The following is a 17,206-nucleotide window of genomic DNA, read 5'->3' on the forward strand; positions in this document are numbered from 1 at the left end:
CAACTCCCGATTAGGGTAGCAGAATTTCTAAGCATCTGCACCCCTAAACTACTATCAAAAATATATAAATTATTGTCTAAGATAGATGACACAATGTCTCTACCGTCCTCAAAATGGGAGGCAGATTTATCCATCAGTTCTAGTCATAGCTTCTGGCCACAAATATGTTTGAACACCTTCACAATGACTCGAAATCCTAATTTACAGCTCATACAATACAAAATTCTTCATAGAACACACTATACAGGACAAAGGATGTTCAGGATGGGTCTAACACACTCAAACATCTGCTCACATTGCACAGATAACACACCTGATGATTATGCACACGCTTTGTGGTTTTGTGCGCCTGTCCAGAAGTTCTGGCTTGAAGTCTGTGCGGACCTATCAACATGGCTAAAGTGTAGCATTCCTGCATGCCCCACACTGTGCATACTGGGTGACTTAGACAACATCAACGTGGAATTTAGCTTAGCACACATGATCCTCACAGTGTTATGTATAGCAAAGAAAACTATTCTCATGAACTGGAAAGCGAAGAACAATCTGTGTATTAACCAGTTTAGAAATTTTCTTTTAGATTATATTAGCATGGAAACAATGTCTGCTTCCTCAAAACATCAATTGGCTGAATTTAATTCTCTCTGGTCCCCTCTGATTAGCTTGATCACATAGTGTTGGTGGTGGGTTGATGTCCCGTCGCTCTGGACGGTTGGGTGTGTGCTGGGGGGGGGCTGTGTGGCTTCGGGCGTCTGGTGGTCTCTCGGGTCGTGGGGACCGGGTTGGTCATTGCTGGGGGGGACTGTGTGTCGGGCTTGGAGGGCAGTTTTGGGGGCTTGCGGGTGGGGCTGTCTTGCGGTGTGGGGCGGGGTCCCTGAGGGCCTTGGGGTGGTGGCTGCTGGCTCTGTACCGGGTGACGGGGCCGCTCTGGCGTGGGTGGTGGAGCTGGGCCTGGACCTGGTGGCTTGCCGCTGCCTTGTGCCCGGGGCGGGGCCCTGCCTGTGCCTGGGGGGTCTGGGTTGCCCTGGACATGCCACAGTATGCGTGGGTTGGTGCAGGTCCTGGTGCCGGCCTTGTTGCTCTGGGAACTCCAAGGTGTCCGCAGGTGGTTGTTTTTTTTAGGGTGTTGGGGCGTGCGGTGAGGAGGAGGGGGTCTGTATGGGGGTGTGCTTTTCCCCAGTTGGGGGGGGCCTGGGGGGGCCTGGGTGATGGTGGGTCTCAGGCCCGGGCTGCTGCGACTGGTGTAACCGGGTGATTTGTTTGTTTGTTTGTTTGATTTTTGTTGTTGTTTGTTTGTTTTTGTAGAGGTCCTCCGGGGTGGGGTTGGGTTGAGTGGGATGGGGCGGGATGGGTTCCTTCTGGGGGTACAGTAGCTCCCGGAATATGGTGACTGCAGGCCCCGAGCCTGGTGGACATCAGGCCCTCCTGCCCTGTGTTGGGTCCCAGGTAGCGGGGATGCCTATTGCAGCCAGTCTCTGGCTGCCCTCTCTGGGGTGGGAGGGACAAGGAGGATGAATTAATTATTCTGCTAGTTTATATATTGTAAACATAAACAATAAACATTTATAAAACTTCCCTTGGCAAAGCAAATCTGTTTGGCATAAAGGTATTCAGACTACAATTCTAGTGCAGCAAGTTCAAGAATGTGTGTGTGTATGGGTGTATGTGTGCGAACGTGTGTGAGTTTGTGTGTGTGAGAGTTTAAAGAACCTGTTATCCACAGGCAGGTCTTAACTAGTATGGCACGGGTCCAGCCTGTCTCATCTTTTTTGGAAGGTTCAGCGCTCGGCCGTAACCCTTCTGTCTGTTTGGACTCTCACATACATTCGGTTAATCATAGAAAAACGAGAACAAAACTTTTTAGCCCCTTAAATTCATAAAACAGACATGGTGCAGTTATTTCCATTCTAGAAAATAAGAGTAATCACCACCATTCCTATAAATTCTGGATATTCTAACAATCTGAATCTTTTTTAAATGTTCAATGAAGCCCTTTGCTGTTCTGTTTAGAGACTCAGCTGATCATAAACCAAGTTTTGCTCTTGAACCAAGCTTCTAAACTCTTCACCTTTTTCATTTCTCAGTTAGTATTCACTTTAAAACTGATTAAAAGAAAAATTAAATGAATGCCTATCAACAAATGTGGGATCTAAACTCTAGTGCTTCCTCTAAAATAATTTCCTTTCTCAATTCAGAAATGTGTGTGTGTAAGTCACAACACCCGTGACACCAAAACGGCTTTCTTTTCTCTCTTTTCTCTACACTCTGCACTGTGAGCACACACAACAAATCAGAAAGGCTTTTTTCTCTCTTTTCTACATTATGGACTGTGGGGACACAAAACCGCTCTCTCTTTTTTTTTTTTTGATTGTGTGCCAGGGCGTTGTCTCACGTATTAGATTATGCTTAAGATACGAATGGGTTTATCAGTCACATCAGAATCCATACATACTGATCCTCCCGTAATAAAATGGTCGGATCTTATCAAACACACTTTGTTTCTTGTGAAAAGTCAGCCAAACAGCGTATACACGTCAAGACACTGAATCAAGTTTGCCACAAGAACTCATAAGTTTGGCAGTATTGCTCTGCCGTCAGCAATCATACACCCATTTTATTTTCATGAGACATGTGCAGGCACCTGTTCATCTACTGTTCTATCACTATGAATTAGTTTATCTATTATCAATAAGGATACTTCTACAACTACTATCAAAGTATGTCCGGACTTCTTATGTTGTCAGTTGCTATATATGAATAAGTGGGTTGCTACTGAAAAGCATTAAGCATGTCACACAGCCCAAACATATAACATTTCAGGACACACCACACAGTTAACAACCACAGTGAAGCATGTCAAAGCCCAAACATGTAACATTCAACAGGACACTTACACAACACATTCAAATCAAACAGTCAGACAACATACAAGAACCTATACCCCAGCCGGCATTGCTCCCTGCCTATTTTCCTACAACTCACTATGTGTGCGCACACCTTTATTCACAAACTCTTCAACTTATACTCTTTTACCGAAGCTGCTACAGCTCGATTGGCCAAATACCCTTAGATCCTATTTCGGTGAATTTGACATCTGCCTTGTATGTAACAGATTAGCGGTTTAGCAGTTTTAATTTAGTTTGAGTGAAGGAATTCATTTTATAGCAAAATCCGAAATCGTGAAGAACTCATGAAAGTAAGCTTATTCTCGGATTCCTGAAACTTTAGATTTGCTCTTTCTTTTACTGCAAAGTACAACGTTGAGCAGCACTAATGAGTTGTTTCTATTTTTGGCAGGCTTTACCTTTGCGAATGAAGCCCTTTCTGTCTGTGCAAAAGAAATCTTGTTACTGTGCAGAGTGACTTCTCTGAGTAGAGTCGCCTTACTTGGGGCCGATGTTCGAAGCTGGAGTGCAAAGTTGTTGCTTGAATGGTGCTCGCTGGAGCGTGTGGTAGTGTAAAGTTATACCATTTAAAAGGGCTGAAGAGTGCTCAGTGCAGCGGGTGGGCGGAGGTGCAAAGTGACACTATGGCCATAAAAAGAACACCGCTACAAGTGCGCATTGTGCCAGGAAGGGCCCTCGGACGTGAACCAGTGGACAGTTATCGCTTCTCGGCCTTTTGGCTAAGATCAAGTGTAGTATCTGTTCTTATCAGTTTAATGTCTGATATGTCCTCTATGCGAGACTACATATTAAATGGATTTGTATCAATAGGAGTTGAAAAAGGAGCTTGCTCCGTTCACTCCAAGCATCGACCCGGTACTGCAGTGCCGCTGGGAACGGTGCGCTCTCCTCTGCTCTTGTGAAAAAGCAAACAGCGGTGCAGGATGGAAGTTTCAGGGAGCCTAAGATGAAACTTTCTTTTAATCTGCTGATAAAAGAGAGTGAATGCGAAGCAGACTTTAACACGGCTCTGGGAGCGAGCCGAGTGCGGGCTAACCGGGAGAATTGCTTGAAAGAAACGCGACACCGAATGAGCAGTCAGATCAAAGCCTCAATACGGTGTTCCCGTGTTGTTTGTGGCTGCCTTGTCTTTTGCACAGAGTAAAAGACAAGGCAGCCATCGAATAGGGCCCGATTGTTCCTACTTGGTCAGCCGAGGAGCAAGGGGGGGGAGCAAGCGTCTCAACCAAGCAAAGCTCACCATGGGGAAGGTGGCTATGCCAACTAGCCTGATGCCCTGCCCCGCAGTACACTGGTTTCTCTTCATAATGTACAAGTCTTTCGCCTTTTACTAAAGACTTCCGTGGAGAGCAGCACTAATGAATTGTTTCTATTTTTGGCAGGCTTTACCTTTGCGGGTGAAGCCCTTTCTGTCTGTGCAAAAGAAATCTTGTTACTGTGCAGAGTGACTTCTCTGAGTAGAGTCACCTTACTTGTTGCGACTGTGCCGATGTTGCTTGAATGGTGCTCGCTGGAGCGTGCGGTAGTGTAAAGTTATACCATTTAAAAGGGTTGAAGAGTGCTCAGTGCAGCGGGTGGGCGGAGGTGCAAAGTGACACTATGGCCATAAAAAGAACACCGCTACAAGTGCGCATTGTGCCAGGAAGGGCCCTCGGACGTGAACCAGTGGACAGTTATCGCTTCTCGGCCTTTTGGCTAAGATCAAGTGTAGTATCTGTACTTATCAGTTTAATATGTGATATGTCTATGCAAGGACTACATATTAAATGGATTTTTATCAATATGAGTTGAAAAAGGAGCTTGCTCCGTTCACTCCAAGCGTCTACAAGAAGGTGTGAATGGCCGACCATTTTTTGTAAATAGCGGGTAAGAAAAGGTGCGAATGCCCGACAATACACCATCAAAAGCGGGAGCAGAGGGGTTCAGCTGTAAGAAGGTCTGAATTTCCAACCATAATTTGTAAAAACCGGGGAAGAAAAGGCTCGAAAGCCCGACTATACACCATCAAAAGCGGGAGCAGAGGGGTTCAGCTGCAAGAAGGTCTGAATTTCCATCAATAATTGCTAGAAAACATGAAAGAAAATTTTCGAATATCCAACCGCACATGATCATAAGTGGGAGAGGAGGTGTTCAGCTGCAAGAAGGTGTGAATGTCCACCCATAATTCCTGAAAAATGGGTAAAAAAAGGTGCGAATGCCCAACCATACATCATCAAAAGCATGTGTGAATGTCAGATCATAATTTGCAAAAACCTGATTGTGTGCAGCTGAACACCTCTGCTCCCGCTTTTGATGGTGTATAGTCGGGCTTTCGAGGCTTTTCTTCAACGGTGTTTACAAATTATGGTTGGAAATTCAGACCTTGCAGCCGAACACCTACGCTCCCTCTTTTGATCATACATTGTCGGGCATTCGCACCTTGTCTTACCCGCGTTTTACAAACCATGGTCGGACTTTCACACCTTCTTGTAGCTGAACAACTCCGCTCCCGCTATTGATTGTGTACAGTCGGGTATTTTAACCTTTTCTTACCCGCTTTTTACCAATTATGGTCGGACATTCACACCGTCTTACAGCGGAACACCTCCGCTCCCTCTTTTGATGATGTATGGTCCGGCATTCTTACCGTTTCTAACACATTTTTCAGCAATTATGGTAGGACATTCACACCTTCTTGCAGCTGAACACCTCCTCTCCCACTTATGATCATGTGCGGATTGATTTTCGAAAATTTTCTTTCATGTTTTCTATTAATTAAAAATGGACATTTAGACCTTCTTGCAGCTGAACACCTCCGCTCCCGCTTTTGATCATACATTGTCAGGCATTCGCACCTTGTCTTACCCGCTTTTTACAAAATTTAGTCGAACATTCACACCTTTTTGCAGCCGAACACAGTTTTTTGCAGCCGAATTTGGGCATTCGAACCTTTTCATACCCACTTTTTACCAACTATGGTCGGACATTCACACCGTCTTACAGCGGAACACCTCCGCTCCCTCTTTTGATGGTGTATGTTCGGGCATTCGAACCTTTTCTTACCCGCTTTTTACAAACTATGCTCGGACATTCAAACCTTCTTGTAGCCGAACACATCCACTCCTGCTTTTGATGATGTATGGTTGGGCATTCGAACCTACTTGTTGCCCGCTTTTCATTAATTATGGGTGGACATTCACACCTTGTCGCAGCCAAACACCTCCGCTCCCTGTTTTGATCATGTATGGTTGGACATTCGCACCTTTTCTCACCCGCTTTTTGCAAACTATGGTCGGCCATTCACAGCTTCCTCTCCACCATACTTGTATGGTGGGATATTCACACCCACTTGCATCTGAAGACCTCCGCCCCCACTTTTGTTGATATTTAGCCGATCATTCGCACCTTACCCGCTTTTGGCAAACTATGGCCTTCTTGCAGCCAAAAACCTCTGATCTCGCTTTTGATGATGTAAGGTTGGGCATTCAGACCTTGCTTCACCTGCTTTTCACCAAATATAGTCGGACATTCACACCTTCTTGCAGCCGAACACTTCCGCTCCACCTTTTAGTTTTCTATGGGGCATTCACACCTTTTTTTACACCGCATTTTATAAAAACACCACAGGAACACCGTATTGAGGCTTTGTTCTGACCGCTCATTCGGTGTCGCGTTTCTTTCAAGCAATTCTCCTGGTTAGCCCGCACTCGGCTCGCTCCCAGAGCCGTGTTAAAGTCTGCTTTGCATTCACTCTCTTTTCTCAGCAGATTAAAAGAAAGTTTCATCTTAGGCTCCCTGAAACTTCCATCCTGCACCGCTGTTTGCTTTTTCACAAGAGCAGAGGAGAGCGCACCGTTCCCAGCGGCACTGCAGTACCGGGTCGATGCTTGGAGTGAATGGAGCAAGCTCCTTTTTCAACTCCTATTGATAAAAATAAAACTTCTCTGAGTAGAGTCGCCTTACTTGTTGCGACTGTGCCGATGTTCGAAGCTGGAGTGCAAAGTTGTTGCTTGAATGGTGCTCGCTGAAGCGTGCGGTAGTGTAAAGTTATACCATTTAAAAGGGCTGAAGAGTGCTCAGTGCAGCGGGTGGGCGGAGGTGCAAAGTGACACTATGGCCATAAAAAGAACACCGCTACAAGTGCGCATTGTGCCAGGAAGGGCCCTCGGACGTGAACCAGTGGACAGTTATCGCTTCTCGGCCTTTTGGCTAAGATCAAGTGTAGTATCTGTACTTATCAGTTTAATGTCTGATGTGTCCTCTATGCAAGGACTACATATTAAATGGATTTGTATCAATAGGAGTTGAAAAAGGAGCTTGCTCCGTTCACTCCAAGCATCGACCCGGTACTGCAGTGCCGCTGGGAACGGTGCGCTCTCCTCTGCTCTTGTGAAAAAGCAAACAGCGGTGCAGGATGGAAGTTTCTTTTAATCTGCTGAGAAAAGAGAGTGAATGCGAAGCAGACTTTAACACGGCTCTGGGAGCGAGCCGTGTGCGGGCTAACCGGGAGAATTGCTTGAAAGAAATGCGACACCGAATGAGCGGTCAGAACAAAGCCTCAATACGGTGTTCCTGTGGTGTTTTTATAAAAAAAAAGGTGTGAATGCCCCATAGAAAACTAAAAGGTGGAGCGGAAGTGTTCGGCTGCAAGAAGGTGTGAATGTCCGACTATATTTGGTGAAAAGCAGGTGAAGCAAGGTCTGAATGCCCAACCTTACATCATCAAAAGCGAGATCAGAGGTTTTTGGCTGCAAGAAGGCCATAGTTTGCCAAAGGTGCGAATGACCGACTAAATATCAACAAAAGTGGGGGCGGAGGTCTTCGGATGCAAGTGGGTGTGAATATCCCACCATACAAGTATGGTGGAGAGGAAGCTGTGAATGGCCGACCATAGTTTGCAAAAAGCGGGTGAGAAAAGGTGCGAATGTCCAACCATACATGATCAAAACAGGGAGCGGAGGTGTTTGGCTGCGACAAGGTGTGAATGTCCACCCATAATTAATGAAAAGCGGGCAACAAGTAGGTTCGAATGCCCAACCATACATCATCAAAAGCAGGAGTGGATGTGTTCGGCTACAAGAAGGTTTGAATGTCCGAGCATAGTTTGTAAAAAGCGGGTAAGAAAAGGTTCGAATGCCCGAACATACACCATCAAAAGAGGGAGCGGAGGTGTTCCGCTGTAAGACGGTGTGAATGTCCGACCATATTTGGTAAAAAGTGGGTATGAAAAGGTTCGAATGCCCAAATTCGGCTGCAAAAAACTGTGTTCGGCTGCAAAAAGGTGTGAATGTTTGACTAAAGTTTGTAAAAAGCGGGTAAGACAAGGTGCGAATGCCTGACAATGTATGATCAAAAGCGGAAGAAGAGGTGTTCAGCTGCAAGAAGGTCTAAATGTCCATCATTAATTGCTAGAAAACATGAAAGAAAATTTTCGAAAATCAATCCGCACATGATCATAAGTGGGAGAGGAGGTGTTCAGCTGCAAGAAGGTGTGAATGTCCTACCATAATTGCTGAAAAATGTGTTAGAAACGGTAAGAATGCCGGACCATACATCATCAAAAGCTAGAGAGGTGGTGTTCGGTTGCAAGTAGGTATGAGTGTCTGACTAAAGTTGAAATATATTGACAAAAGCGGGAGGAGAGGTCTTCGGATGAGTGGTTGAGAATTTTCAACTATAATCTATAAAATGCGGTGAAAAAAAAGGTGTGATAGAAACCTAAAAGGTGGAGCGGAAGTGTTGCAAGAAGGTGTGAATGTCCGTCTATAGTTGGTGAAAAGCAGGAAAAGCAAGGTCTTATTGCCCAATCTTACATCATCAAAAGCGAGATCAGAGGTGTTTGGCTGCAAGAAAACGGGTAAGGTGTGAATGACCGACTAAATATCAACAAAAGTGGGGGCGGAGGTCTTCGGATGCAAGTGGGTGTGAATATCCCACCATACAAGTATGGTGGAGAGGAAGCTGTGAATGGCCGACCATAGTTTGCAAAAAGCGGGTGAGAAAAGGTGCGAATGTCCAACCATACATGATCAAAACAGGGAGCGGAGGTGTTTGGCTGCGACAAGGTGTGAATGTCCACCCATAATTAATGAAAAGCGGGCAACAAGTAGGTTCGAATGCCCAACCATACATCATCAAAAGCAGGAGTGGATGTGTTCGGCTACAAGAAGGTTTGAATGTCCGAGCATAGTTTGTAAAAAGCGGGTAAGAAAAGGTTCGAATGCCCGAACATACACCATCAAAAGAGGGAGCGGAGGTGTTCCGCTGTAAGACGGTGTGAATGTCCGACCATATTTGGTAAAAAGTGGGTATGAAAAGGTTCGAATGCCCAAATTCGGCTGCAAAAAACTGTGTTCGGCTGCAAAAAGGTGTGAATGTTTGACTAAAGTTTGTAAAAAGCGGGTAAGACAAGGTGCGAATGCCTGACAATGTATGATCAAAAGCGGAAGAAGAGGTGTTCAGCTGCAAGAAGGTCTAAATGTCCATCATTAATTGCTAGAAAACATGAAAGAAAATTTTCGAAAATCAATCCGCACATGATCATAAGTGGGAGAGGAGGTGTTCAGCTGCAAGAAGGTGTGAATGTCCTACCATAATTGCTGAAAAATGTGTTAGAAACGGTAAGAATGCCGGACCATACATCATCAAAAGCTAGAGAGGTGGTGTTCGGTTGCAAGTAGGTGTGAGTGTCTGACTAAAGTTGAAATATATTAACAAAAGCGGGAGGAGAGGTCTTCGGATGAGTGGTTGAGAATTTTCAACTATAATCTATAAAATGCGGTGAAAAAAAAGGTGTGATAGAAACCTAAAAGGTGGAGCGGAAGTGTTCGGCTGCAAGAAGGTGTGAATGTCCGTCTATAGTTGGTGAAAAGCAGGAAAAGCAAGGTCTTATTGCCCAATCTTACATCATCAAAAGCGAGATCAGAGGTGTTTGGCTGCAAGAAAACGGGTAAGGTGTGAATGACCGACTAAATATCAACAAAAGTGGGGGCGGAGATCTTCGGATGCAAGTGGGTGTGAATATCCCACCATACAAGTATGGTGGAGAGGAAGCTGTGAATGTCCGACCATGGTTTGTAAAACGCGGGTAAGACAAGGTGCGAATGTCCGACAATGTATGATCAAAAGAGGGAGCGGAGGTGTTCGGCTGCAAGGTCTGAATTTCCAACCATAATTTGTAAACACCGTTGAAGAAAAGCCTCGAAAGCCCGACTATACACCATCAAAAGCGGGAGCAGAGGTGTTCAGCTGCAAGAAGGTCTGAATGTCCACCAATAATTACTGAAAAATGGGTAAGAAAAGGTGTGAATGCCCAACTATACATCAACAAAAGCAGGAGTGGATGTGTTTGGCTACAAGAAGGTTTGAATGTCCGAGCATAGTTTGTAAAAAGCGGGTAAGAAAAGGTGCGAATGCCCGACAATGGATGATCAAAAGAGGGAGTGGAGGTTTTCGGCTACAAGAAGGTATGAATGTCCGACCATAGTTTGTAAAAAGCGGGTAAGAAAAGGTGCGAATGCCCGAACATACACCATCAAAAGAGGGAGCGGAGGTGTTTCGCTGTAAGATGGTGCGAATGTCCGACCATAGTTGGTAAAAAGCGGGTAAGAAAAGGTTCGAATGCCCGAATATATACCATCAAAAGCGGAAGCGGAGGTGTTCGGCTGCAAGAAGGTGTGAACGTCCGACCAAAGTTTGTAAAAAGCAGTTAAGAAAAGGTTCGAATATCCAACCAAACATAATCAAAAGTGGGAGGAGAGCTGTTCGACTGCAAGTAGGTGTGAATGTCCACCCATAATTCCTGAAAAATGGGTAAGAAAAGGTGCGAATATCCAACCATACATCATCAAAAGAAGAAATGGATGTGTTCTGCTACAAGAAGGTTTGAATGTCCGAACATAGTTTGTAAAAAGTGGGTAAGAAAAAGTTCGAATGCCCGAACATACACCATCAAAAGAGGGAGCGGAGGTGTTCCGCTGTAAGACGGTGTGAATGTCCGAGCATAATTGGTAAAAAGCGGGTAAGAAAAGGTTAAAATACCCGACTCTACACAATCAATAGCGGGAGCGGAGTTGTTCGGCTAAAAGAAGGTGTGAAAGTCCGACCATGGTTTGTAAAAAGCGGGTAAGAAAAGGTTCGAATGCCAAAATATACACCATCAAAAGCGGAATCCGAGGTGTTCGGCTGCAAGTAGGTGTGAATGTCAGATCATAATTTGCAAAAAGCTGATGAGAAAGGTGTGAATGACCGACAATAATTGCTGAAAAATGTGTTAGAAAAGGTAAGAATGCCGGACCATTCATCATCAAAAGCGGGAGAAGAGGTGTTCCGCTGTAAGATGGTGTGAATGTCCGACCATAGTTGGTAAAAAGCGGGCAGAAAAGGTTCGAATGCCCGAATATATACCATCAAAAGCGGAAGCGGAGGTGTTCGGCTGCAAGAAGGTGTCAACGTCCGACCAAAGTTTGTAAAAAGTAGGTAAAAAAAGGTGCGAATGCCAGAACATACACCATCAAAAGAGGGAGCGGAGGTGTTCCGCTTTAAGATGGTGTGAATGTCCGACCATAGTTGGTAAAAAGCGGGTAAGAAAAGGTTCGAATGCCCGAATATATACCATCAAAAGCGGAAGCGGAGGTGTTCAGCTGCAAGAAGGTGTGAACGTACACACACACACACACACCTCGCCATGCGAGCTGTGTGTGTGTGTGTGTGTGGGGGGGGGGGGGGGGGGGGGGGGTTAGGCCGGACCGCTCCCCGGCCAAGGTCAGGCGGTGGAGGTATGTGGAGGGGGCGTGGTGCATCAGCTGCAGGAGAGAGCTGTGGAGAGAGCTCTGGGGAGCAGGACTAGGTGAGTGATTAGTACACCGGCAGTCACTTGTCTAATCACTCTCCTCTTTAAAAAACTCAGAGCTGTAAGGAGGATTGAAGTGGAGTCGGCAGCACGAACCGGGAGGGAAGGCCTGCGAACGACTCCACATTCATGAAAAAGGGTTAAATAAACTATACGTTGAACCGTCCTCTGTCTCTGAGTCTCTCTGAAAGAACCCGCAGTGGCAACAGGCCGCCTCAATGTGGAATTATTAAAGACAGTAAAGGACGATCTCTCTCGTTGGAAGTCCTTACCTATATCACTTATGGGGAGAGTTACAACCATTAAAATGATGATACTACCAAAAGTTAACTATCTGTTCTCAATGATCCCCATAAAACCACCTGCTACTTGGTTTAAGTCACTAGATTCATGCATCTCTAAATTTCTGTGGAAAAACAAACCACCACGTATTAGTTTAAAAACCCTACAGAAGACCAAGGACAGGGTGGATTAGATTTACCTAATTTTCAGCACTATTCCTTAGCCAATAGGTTACAGTATATATCAAAATGGTTTAAACCTAGCCCAATAGATGAACATGGATAAGTATAGAACAAGCATTGTGTGATAATCTGGAAATCTCTGACCTGCCACTTATTAGTCAAATAGTGAAAAATCACAAATGTTTCAAAAGCATTAACATCAGCACCTCTCTGACAGCCTGGTGGGAATTTCTTAAAATAACAAAGTCTTCACTTGTCCCGTGTAAGCTTACACCCATCTGGAACAATCCTGACATCCTGCAAAACAAAAAAATGCTAAACTTTACTCTGTGGAAGATCAAAGGAATCAAACATCTGGAACATATAATCCAAAATGGACATTTTATTTCATTTGATGAGCTCATATCACAACATGAGATAGGCAGCAATAAATTCCTAGAATATCAACAACTTAAGTCTATAATAACAAAGAAATATATCCTCCACCAACCAGACTTACAACTCCCGATTAGGGTAGCAGAATTTCTAAGCATCTGCACCCCTAAACTACTATCAAAAATATATAAATTATTGTCTAAGATAGATGACACAATGTCTCTACCGTCCTCAAAATGGGAGGCAGATTTATCCATCAGTTCTAGTCATAGCTTCTGGCCACAAATATGTTTGAACACCTTCACAATGACTCGAAATCCTAATTTACAGCTCATACAATACAAAATTCTTCATAGAACACACTATACAGGACAAAGGATGTTCAGGATGGGTCTAACACACTCAAACATCTGCTCACATTGCACAGATAACACACCTGATGATTATGCACACGCTTTGTGGTTTTGTGCGCCTGTCCAGAAGTTCTGGCTTGAAGTCTGTGCGGACCTATCAACATGGCTAAAGTGTAGCATTCCTGCATGCCCCACACTGTGCATACTGGGTGACTTAGACAACATCAACGTGGAATTTAGCTTAGCACACATGATCCTCACAGTGTTATGTATAGCAAAGAAAACTATTCTCATGAACTGGAAAGCGAAGAACAATCTGTGTATTAACCAGTTTAGAAATTTTCTTTTAGATTATATTAGCATGGAAACAATGTCTGCTTCCTCAAAACATCAATTGGCTGAATTTAATTCTCTCTGGTCCCCTCTGATTAGCTTGATCACATAGTGTTGGTGGTGGGTTGATGTCCCGTCGCTCTGGACGGTTGGGTGTGTGCTGGGGGGGGGCTGTGTGGCTTCGGGCGTCTGGTGGTCTCTCGGGTCGTGGGGACCGGGTTGGTCATTGCTGGGGGGGACTGTGTGTCGGGCTTGGAGGGCAGTTTTGGGGGCTTGCGGGTGGGGCTGTCTTGCGGTGTGGGGCGGGGTCCCTGAGGGCCTTGGGGTGGTGGCTGCTGGCTCTGTACCGGGTGACGGGGCCGCTCTGGCGTGGGTGGTGGAGCTGGGCCTGGACCTGGTGGCTTGCCGCTGCCTTGTGCCCGGGGCGGGGCCCTGCCTGTGCCTGGGGGGTCTGGGTTGCCCTGGACATGCCACAGTATGCGTGGGTTGGTGCAGGTCCTGGTGCCGGCCTTGTTGCTCTGGGAACTCCAAGGTGTCCGCAGGTGGTTGTTTTTTTTAGGGTGTTGGGGCGTGCGGTGAGGAGGAGGGGGTCTGTATGGGGGTGTGCTTTTCCCCTGTTGGGGGGGGCCTGGGGGGGCCTGGGTGATGGTGGGTCTCAGGCCCGGGCTGCTGCGACTGGTGTAACCGGGTGATTTGTTTGTTTGTTTGTTTGATTTTTGTTGTTGTTTGTTTGTTTTTGTAGAGGTCCTCTGGGGTGGGGTTGGGTTGAGTGGGGTGGGGCGGGATGGGTTCCTTCTGGGGGTACAGTAGCTCCCGGAATATGGTGACTGCAGGCCCCGAGCCTGGTGGACATCAGGCCCTCCTGCCCTGTGTTGGGTCCCAGGTAGCGGGGATGCCTATTGCAGCCAGTCTCTGGCTGCCCCCTCCGGGCTGGGAGGGACCAGGAGGATGAATTATTTATTCTGCTAGTTTATATATTGTAAACATAAACAATAAACAATTATAAAACTTCCCTTGGCAAAGCAAATCTGTTTGGCATAAAGGTATTCAGACTACAATTCTGCTGCCATAATGCACAATTCCGGATTTTGATATAAAATGAATTCCTTCACTCAAACCAAGTTAAAACTGCATTTTCCTTCATATTTATCCATGTCTAAATAGCTTTGAACAAAAAAGAACGTTGTACTTTGCAGGATAGGAAACAACAACACTAAACCTTTAGGAATCCGAGAATAAGCTTATTTTACGAGTTCTACACAATTTCGGATTTTGATATAAAATGAATTCCTTCACTCAAACTAAGTTAAAACTTCTTTGTCCTTCATATTTATCCATGTCCAAATAGCTTTAAACAAAAAAGAACGTTGTACTTTGCAGGATAGGAGAGAACAACACTAAACCTTTTCAGGAATCCGAGAATAAGCGTCGTTTCACGAGTTCTACACAATTCCGGATTTTGATATAAAATTAATTCCTTCACTCAAACCAAGTTGTGATATGTCTATGCAAGGACCACATATTAAATGGATTTGTATCAATAGGAGTTGAAAAAGGAGCTTGCTCCGTTCACTCCAAGCATCGACCCGGTACTGCAGTGCCGCTGGGAACGGTGCGCTCTCCTCTGCTCTTGTGAAAAAGCAAACAGCGGTGCAGGATGGAAGTTTCAGGGACCCCAAGATGAAACTTTCTTTTAGTCTGCTGAGAAAAGAGATTGAATGCGAAGTAGACTTTAACACGGCTCTGGGAGCGAGCCGAGTGCGGGCTAACCAGGAGAATTGCTTGAAAGAAATGCGACACCGAATGAGCGGTCAGAACAAAGCCTCAATATGGTGTTCCTGTGGTGTTTTTATAAAATGCGGTGAAAATAAAGGTGTGAATGCCCCATAGAAAACTAAAAGGTGGAGCGGAAGTGTTCGGCTGCAAGAAGGTGTGAATGTCCGACTATATTTGGTGAAAAGCAGGTGAAGCAAGGTCTGAATGCCCAACCTTACATCATCAAAAGCGAGATCAGAGGTTTTTGGCTGCAAGAAGGCCATAGTTTGCCAAAAGCGGGTAAGGTGCCAATGACCGACTAAATATCAAGTAAAAGTGAAGTAAAATATAAATAAAAGTGGGGGCGGAGGTCTTCGGATGCAAGTGGGTGTGAATATCCCACCATACAAGTATGGTGGAGAGGAAGCTGTGAATGGCCGACCATAGTTTGCAAAAAGCGGGTGAGAAAAGGTGCGAATGTCCAACCATACATGATCAAAACAGGGAGCGGAGGTGTTTGGGTGCGACAAGGTGTGAATGTCCACCCATAATTAATGAAAAGCGGGCAACAAGTAGGTTCGAATGCCATACCATACATCATCAAAAGCAGGAGTGGATGTGTTCGGCTACAAGAAGCTGTGAATGTCCAGCCATAATTACTCAAAAACGGGTAAGAAAAGGTAGTATTGCCAGACCATAAATGATCAAAACAGGGAGCGGAGGTGTTCCGCTGTAAGAAGGTGTGAATGTCCGACCATAATTGGTAAAAAGCGGGTAAGAAAAGGTTAAAATACCCGACTGTACACAATATATAGCGGGAGCGGAGTTGTTTGGCTACTAAAAGGTGTGAAAGTCCGACCATGGTTTGTAAAAAGCGGGTAAGAAAAGGTGCGAATGCCGGACAATGTATGATCAAAAGAGGGAACGGAGGTTTTCGGCTGCAAGAAGGTCTAAATGTCCAACCATAATTTGTAAAAACCGGGGAAGAAAAGGCTCGGAAGCCCGACTATACACCATCAAAAGCGGGAGCGGAGGTGTTCAGCTGCAAGAAGGTCTGAATGTCCATCAATAATTGCTAGAAAACATGAAAAAAAATGTTCGAATATCCAACCGCACATGATCATAAGTGGGAGAGGAGGTGTTCAGCTTCAAGAAGGTGTGAATGTCCACCCATAATTCCTCAAAAATGGGTAAAAAAAAAGGTGCGAATGCCCAACCATACATCATCAAAAGCAGGACTGGATGTGTTCGGTTACAAGAAGGTTTGAATGTCCGAGCATAGTTTGTAAAAAAATTTCCAGTTCACTCCATTAAATGCTTTTTCTGCATCTAGAGAGTCGATTGTGGTTTCCAAGTTGTTGATGGTAGAATAGTCTATGAGATTAATGATCCGGTTTGTGAACGAACTGTTGTGCCTACTGCTCTTCAGCCTGTCAAATGAAACGTAGAATTTAAAACGTGACAAATGAACGAAGACCCAAGGAGTTGAGTCGTAAACTAATCAATACTGTTTCCTGTGCGAGGACCTGTCAGTCGAGGAGTTGAGTCATGAACGAATCAATACTGTTTCCTGTCCTGCTGACTGAGCTTATGAAGCTGCCGCCTGCCATGTGGTGAGGAAGGGTACTGCATGAAAATGAACGAATCACTCACTGAGACAACTCGTTACTCCCGAGTCATATAAAAAATTTGTTCATGTCGAACGAATTGCTCACGAACGACACATCACTATCTATTTGACGAGTTATGCATGAATTCGGATTTTGCAATAAAATTAATTCCTTCTCTCAAACCAAGTTCAAACTGCTTTGTCCTTCATATTTATCTACTTCTAATCTAGTTTCAACAATAAACAACCCCACATCATATTTGCTCTTCGCCCAAAGATCATTGGGCACTTCAGCCAACATGGGTATCGAAGACAAATCTTTTTCAGATTAAAAACATGCTTCAAAATGTGATTCTGTGGTAGGAATTAATTCCACAGTTCTTTGACAATGCATTGTACTCAAAAATATTTTTTTGTATGCTGACAATCGTTCAGAAAACATAAAATTTGGATCAGCAGGTGAAACGGTCCAATCCGTTTCTTTCTGACATGTAGCAACAAACTCTCCCACACCTTGTCAATGCCAGTGTGTAGGTTTGGCCAAGGAAATGTGAGGGCGAGTACCACAAACATTAAAAAAA

General features: G+C 45.0%; 3 non-coding genes and 3 pseudogenes across 3 annotated transcripts; 5 read left to right on the forward strand and 1 right to left on the reverse strand.

Annotated features, from left to right (window-relative positions):
• Positions 1-3,605: 3,605 nt before the first annotated feature.
• Positions 3,606-3,795, forward strand: LOC140285446 (U2 spliceosomal RNA). Its single transcript, XR_011910484.1, has one exon. It is a non-coding gene; the product is annotated as a U2 spliceosomal RNA (small nuclear RNA).
• Positions 3,796-4,192: 397 nt separating this feature from the next.
• Positions 4,193-4,306, forward strand: LOC140285430 (U5 spliceosomal RNA). The gene has a single exon (XR_011910469.1). It is a non-coding gene; the product is annotated as a U5 spliceosomal RNA (small nuclear RNA).
• Positions 4,307-4,581: 275 nt separating this feature from the next.
• LOC140285475 (U2 spliceosomal RNA) lies at positions 4,582-4,758 on the forward strand (annotated as a pseudogene).
• A 1,969-nt stretch (positions 4,759-6,727) lies between these two features.
• Positions 6,728-6,892, reverse strand: LOC140285414 (U2 spliceosomal RNA; annotated as a pseudogene).
• A 182-nt stretch (positions 6,893-7,074) lies between these two features.
• On the forward strand, positions 7,075-7,265 carry LOC140285457 (U2 spliceosomal RNA). Its single transcript, XR_011910494.1, has one exon. It is a non-coding gene; the product is annotated as a U2 spliceosomal RNA (small nuclear RNA).
• A 7,469-nt stretch (positions 7,266-14,734) lies between these two features.
• On the forward strand, positions 14,735-14,884 carry LOC140285410 (U2 spliceosomal RNA; annotated as a pseudogene).
• Positions 14,885-17,206: the final 2,322 nt, after the last annotated feature.

Source organism: Leuresthes tenuis, unplaced genomic scaffold (assembly GCF_036924035.1).
Source record: "Leuresthes tenuis unplaced genomic scaffold, fLeuTen1.0.hap1 SCAF_40, whole genome shotgun sequence".
Lineage (NCBI taxonomy): Eukaryota > Metazoa > Chordata > Actinopteri > Atheriniformes > Atherinopsidae > Leuresthes > Leuresthes tenuis.